Source organism: Dromaius novaehollandiae, unplaced genomic scaffold, assembly GCF_036370855.1.
Source record: "Dromaius novaehollandiae isolate bDroNov1 unplaced genomic scaffold, bDroNov1.hap1 HAP1_SCAFFOLD_64, whole genome shotgun sequence".
NCBI lineage: Eukaryota > Metazoa > Chordata > Aves > Casuariiformes > Dromaiidae > Dromaius > Dromaius novaehollandiae.
The window spans coordinates 26,824-32,823 of NW_026991421.1; positions in this window are offsets into that span (position 1 = coordinate 26,824).

The following is a 6,000-nucleotide window of genomic DNA, read 5'->3' on the forward strand; positions in this document are numbered from 1 at the left end:
GCCGCCCAGGGCTCGCGCCGCCGCACCGCGCGTGCGCCGCCCAGGTCCGCGCGGGAGGGGCGGGGGAGCGCAGCGCGAGGCAGGCAAGACCCGCAATGGCGCCCTCGCGTGGTCGCAGCGCCGCACTGCAGCCGGCCGGCTCCCGCGCGCGAACCGCAGCCCGCCGCGCCACCCCGGCGCTCAGGCCGAGCAGCCAGCGCCCCGAGGCTGCTTCTGCCCGCGCCCGAGAGAGCGGCGGGCATCAGCGAGCAGGCGCTGGGGCTGCCCCGGGGAGAGAGCGCCGCGGAGCAGCTCCGAGACGGCACTGCCCGTCCCTGCGCCCCCAGGAAGCACCGAGAAGGAAAAGCCCTCTCGGGAAAAGCGCTCCCGGTCCGTGAGCACCGGGCAGGGGGCACGAGCGCGGCCCCTTCGCTTACCCGTCCCCGAGAGAGCGCAGAGTAGCGGCGAACACGGCGACCGGCAGCGCGCACGTGTGCGCCGGCTGCCTGCCACGGTCTTCGTACGCAGCAGTGGCCGCCGGCGGCTGCAGTGCTGCCTTGTCGACACGCGAGGGCAGCAGTCAGCGCGCCGGAACGCAATGCGCATGCGCGCCCCCCCTCCCGCGTGCAGTGCCGCTTTTCAGACACGCGAGGGCAGCAAGGAGCAGGGCGCAGCGCTTTCCTGCCCCCCTTGCAAAATACTCGCTAGACAAAAGTGGCTTGGGCTCCTCCCGAACGCTTACCTGGCTTCATTACTACAGCTATTAGGAACCGAAGTGCATAGCCTTCTAGAAAAGGGAACGACCGTCTTTTCAAAACTTCCCGTGACTCCCCAGACTTGTCACTGCTTTGCATCAGCAGCCAGCTTCTTCCAACCCAGCCGCAAGAAACATTTTGCCTTCCAGGCAGAACTTTCTGCTCCCCGGGGGGTCCAAAGGAAACCCGTCATTCGCTACTGTCTGTCAAAACGTACCGGAAGCCCTCAAATACAGGACAAGACGCCTTCTCTAAGGAAGCTGACTACTAGGTCTGCTTCATGGCAGCTTCTCCCCAGTATCAGGGTCCACTCAATAAACAAAATAGTACGAGAATGTCTTAATCTGCTCCAAGTGCTTTCGTATAAGAGAACAACATCAAAACGAGGTATTATTGCATTTAGCCTCCACTACACGTGCTACCCCAGCGCCACGGACTTGCTTTAAAGCATCAGTGACGTACGCGGTCTGGCAGTAATTAATATTCACAGAATGAATACGCACTCGATCGAGTACGGGTGTTCATAAAAAGCTTTGCCAGTGCGTCACTAGGTAACAAACCTAGACAAGCAGCTATTTGCCCTGATCCTTCGGCTTACATTTCTTCTGCCGGATGTAGTCAAACGTACCTGAACGCAGTGGCCTTGCGAGGCAGCGACATGGTGTCCGTGGGGTGGCTGTTCCAGGGTCTCTCGGGCTGTTCCAGGGTCCTCGGACAGCAATGGTGCTGGTCGACTTTCCCTTGCGCTGCACAGCAGGACAGCTCCGCACCGTACCCTCCCAGCACCGCCACTCCTCCCAGCAGCTGCCTAACTGGCCCCAATCCTGAGCAAAGCTACGACCCCCAGGAGCCCGCAGCACCCCTCCTACTCTTCCCGCCCTCCCCATTTCCAAGAGGGACAGCCCCAGCCCCCGGGGACAACCCTGCCTGGTCACGCTGCTGTCCGAAAAGCGGATTCGTTGCCCGCTGTGCACTAAGCCAATAATGACACGCTCAGGAGAGACATTTGCTTATTTATTTCAGAGTTGTGCAAGCCTGGCTGCTCAGTGTTTTCCCCACAAATCAAGCGCAACTTCCCCCCCCCGCCCCCCCCCCCCGGCCCCGGCTTTCCAAGTAGCATTTATACAAGTTGCAAGGTTCGCAACTTTCCCTCTTACACCGGTTGGTTAGTGATTTACATACAATTCTAATATTGCTTACACACCATTTTAAAACTACGCATGCTCAGGGGAGGGGTCTTCACCCAGGCACGGGTCTTTCTGACCTATGGGCGTGATTTTCTTGTATTATAATGAGGACAGTTCAGTTCGGGGATACCTCGAATTCCTTTGCTAAATTGGCAACGTCTACATAGAAAACAAAACATTTTGATTTACTATTTCTTTAAGGCTTTAGCACTTCTAGCATGGCCTTGATTAAAGAATTATTTCCTCCCAGGAAATGGGGGGAGGGGGGGGGTTCTCCTCATCTGCCTAGTTTAAACAGCAGGAACACTCTTTCTGAGCTTCCAAGGTTGTCTTGCAACACCATCGGAGATGGAAAACGCTTCCTGCCCTGTACCGGGGAAAAACAGGGGCATTCCACTGTCCCCCATGACCTGTGGGGACTCAGGCGTGAGTGACACATGTCCAGTAAGGAACAGACCCAGCGGGCACTACAGCTCCTGGCCTGCCACGCGGCCGCCTGCTGGGAACCCCGCTGGCAGGGACCTGCCGCCACCCCCCCCCCGCGGGGCCACCTCGAGAGGCGCAGCATGGTCACCCAGTAGCCCCGCCTGAGAAGACTACACCTCCCAGCATACCGTGCACGCGAAAAGGGCGGCCCGGAAGCCCAGTGTCAGAAGACTACTGCTCCCGGCATGCCATGCCAAGCAACATGGCCGCCCGGAAGCCCAGTGCCGGAAGACTACCGCTCCCAGCATGCCGCGCTCAGAACAAACATGGCCGACCGGAAGCACAGTGCCGGAAGACTACTGCTCCCGGCATGCCGCGCTGAAAGCTACGGCTCCCCGCATTCCCGCACCCCAACTCCCGCCCCCCACCCGCAGCGCTGGGGCACCTTTGACCCTCGGCACATTCCGTTCCTTTCCGTCCCGCCCCCCTTCCCCTTCCCCCCTGTCCCCCCGGAAACCGCCCCAGAGCCCCGAGCGCGGCCCCGCCAGCCCCACCACCGGCCCGGGGCTCCCCCGACACCCCCGCGACCGGCCCCGCCTCAGCTCCGACACTGCCCCCGCCCCTCCACGACCCTCCTCCCCCCGCTCCCCGACACGCTCCCGAGCTGACACAGGAGACCCCCCCCCCCCCCGCGCTCCTCCGACCGCGCAGTAAACCGCACCACACCCCGGCGCACCCCCTTCCTCCCCCCGCCTCCGTCGCCCCGGGACGCTCCCAGCCGCCGGGACCCCCGGCACATGCGGGACCCGCAGCCTGCAGCGCGCCTCCCCCGGCCCCGCTCACCTCCTCCACGGGGCGGCCGCCGGGCTGGTCCCGAAGGGCTGTGCTCCGTGGCAGCTCCGCTGCCCAGCTCCTGCCCCAGCGCCAGCTCCCCCCAACTGCGGCCCCAGCCCCCAAATGTGGGCCTGCCCTTGCCATCAGCCCCACCTGGGGCCTGTCCTGCCACCCAGCTCCCCCTGGCATTCATCCCAGCCCCAGGGCCCGCAGCTGTGGTCCTGCAGGAACTGGGCAGGGGGCCTGGCCATCAGCCCCTTCAGGGACAGCTGGGGCTGCCAGGGCAGCAAAGGCACCCCCACTCTCCTGACAGCAGCTTGCTGAGAGCTGAAGGGAGAGCCCTGCCTGGGGTGTAGAGTGCGGAAAGGGGAGTATGCGGAGCACAAGAGAACAAATTGAGAGCTCTGGGTGCAACACAAGTCGGAAAAAAAAAAAAAAAAAAAAAAAAGAACAACGATAGAGCAAACAGAGTGACTCTGGGGGCACCAAAAGGAGGGCCCTGGGGCACACCCAGAAGCACCCAGAAAACTTCAGGACAGGAGAAAAAGCTAAACAGAGACCTCTGCGGCGTGCCGCAAAACACACACGGGGCCCCGGGGCGCACCGAAAGGCACACAGAGGGCTCGGGGGCAACCCAGAATGTGAACTGAGGGGTCCTGAGGGCATCAGAGGGCAAGTGCAGGGCTCTGGGGCAGACCAAAATACAGAGGAAGGGCCTTGGCGCACACCAGAGGGGTCACCAGGCACGCCACAGGGCTCAACGCGGCTGACAGGATGGCGCCTGCAGGCTGCCCCAGGCACACGAGCGACACTGCGGAGTGCCAAAAGCAAATCCGGGAGCGGTTCGGGGACCTCACGCAGCCCTGGAGGGGCTCTGGCTGCCCTCACGATGAGGGGAAACACCCCCAAGAGCCCCGAGGGTCCAGGCAACGCAAGGGAAATTCCCCGCAGCTCTGGGAACAGCACCGGGCTCCCTGGCAAGCGCAGGCACTCCCAAGTACATGGGACTCGGGGACCAGCTCCCAGCCCCAGACACAATGCGTAACCTCCTGCCCCGGACATCGTGTTCAGGCAAACCGCCCTGGAGCTCGGCACCAGCGTGCCTCCCCTTACCTGCGATATCCAAAGAGTCACCGCCGCACCAGTGTCTGTCCGTCCGTCCGTCGGGGAAGGGTCAGCTCCTGCCCCTGCCCTTGACGTGGCAGGTGTCCAAGTAGCCTCCCCCCAGTGCTTTTTCCTTCAGGGCTAGGATTCAGCTCGGAGAGCTGAGAGGAAAATGCCTGATCCCGCCTGCCTGCACTTCTGCCCTAACCCAGGCCAGAGCCCCTCAGGTTACGTAGTCCTCAGCGCTGCCTCGGGGAGGCCGGAATAACTGCTAACAGTCATTAGCAATACTTACCTTAGTTATCCGTGCCAGAACGCCTCCTCCTGTAGCAGTTCCTGGTGATATCGAGGGGCCGCTGCATTCTGGCTTCCTTGTTTCATCCCGTCCCTTCGGTATTAACCACAAGCAAACGCTTGTCCGTCTCTTCTCTTCGTCAGCATTTGCTGTCCTTGGTTCCATCTCTGTAAGGAAGCGATAAACTCGCGTTTTACTTCCAGTGAAATGCTTAGGTTTATGCATGATCTTTTTCTCTTTACCCTGTTTTCTTTTTTCCCCTTTTTTTTCTTTTTTTTCTTCTTCTTTTCCTTAAGGGAAAGGTCTTAATACGGCACTTTGCACCATACGTTGCAGGGTAAACGGTCTGGAAATGTTACACACAGCAATTAGGGCTAGGTTATTAGGCAGGCGGGCACGTCGCCTAATACCTACCTAACGCCATCTTCCACAAAACCTTATTTTTATTCCGCTTCAGTGTTATTGTTACTGTTCGCAAACCCTCGTATGCATGCGCTTAACCGACAACTCTCTCCGTCTTTAACTACGTGGAGGAACGACAGCCCTCGATTTGCCTGTCTCCCTTTCAAACCTATTACCTTTTTGAGACTGCTCCTAGCTTCCTCTTACTCTTGGATGCTGGCCTCACAGGCGACGACCAAAATGAACCACCGGATCCCCAGGTCTTGCTGCTTCTCTTCGAGATGTCCCCCTTCGGTGGGCTACCCTGCCAAACAAACCAAAAAGACTGCCGAGGCCGTGAGGGTACCAGATTTTCAGACCGCTTCTCCGAGGCTTTCGGGGTGACTGACGTCACCACTTCGCTTCACGTTACTCTCAGCTACCTTCGTCTATTACTTAGGGCTAAACCTGTTTCTGTTTGCAGAGGGGCTTGTTGCTTGTTTAAACTTGACATATAGTCCATAACCTGCTCTGCATGCTCCCTAGTCCCTTCTGCTTTTGCAACACTTGTGGTAATTCAAGGCGGTAATTAAGAGTCCCCATTGTCCCATAGGCTGGAGCGAGACATTGCTGCTGCTCTGAGGAGGTGCCTAAAAGCCACGCTGTTTTCGCTAGCATCACTGGGGCTTCCCAGAGCCCATCGGTGTTCTCTTTGGCTTTTCCCGAGCCTTTTAGGTTTTTTAGGCTATTCCTTAGCCCGCCATTTTAGGGCAATGTTCTCCTTAAGCACTGCGCACAGCATGATTATCCCAGATCAGCCACATCGTGCACACACAGAGGCTTCTGAGAGGCGGCTCAGAAGAAAAGAGAGAAAAATCTCTTTGTCATCCACGCATCCACCCGTCAACACTCTTCACCAGGAAGTGCTGTAAGTTCCTGTTTCTCTAAAGCGGGACTGAGTCGAGGCGGAGACGCAGATCGCACCCCATCTTTGTTAGAACGCCTCACTGCTGCGGGGACTGGGTCTGGCAGCAGTTTG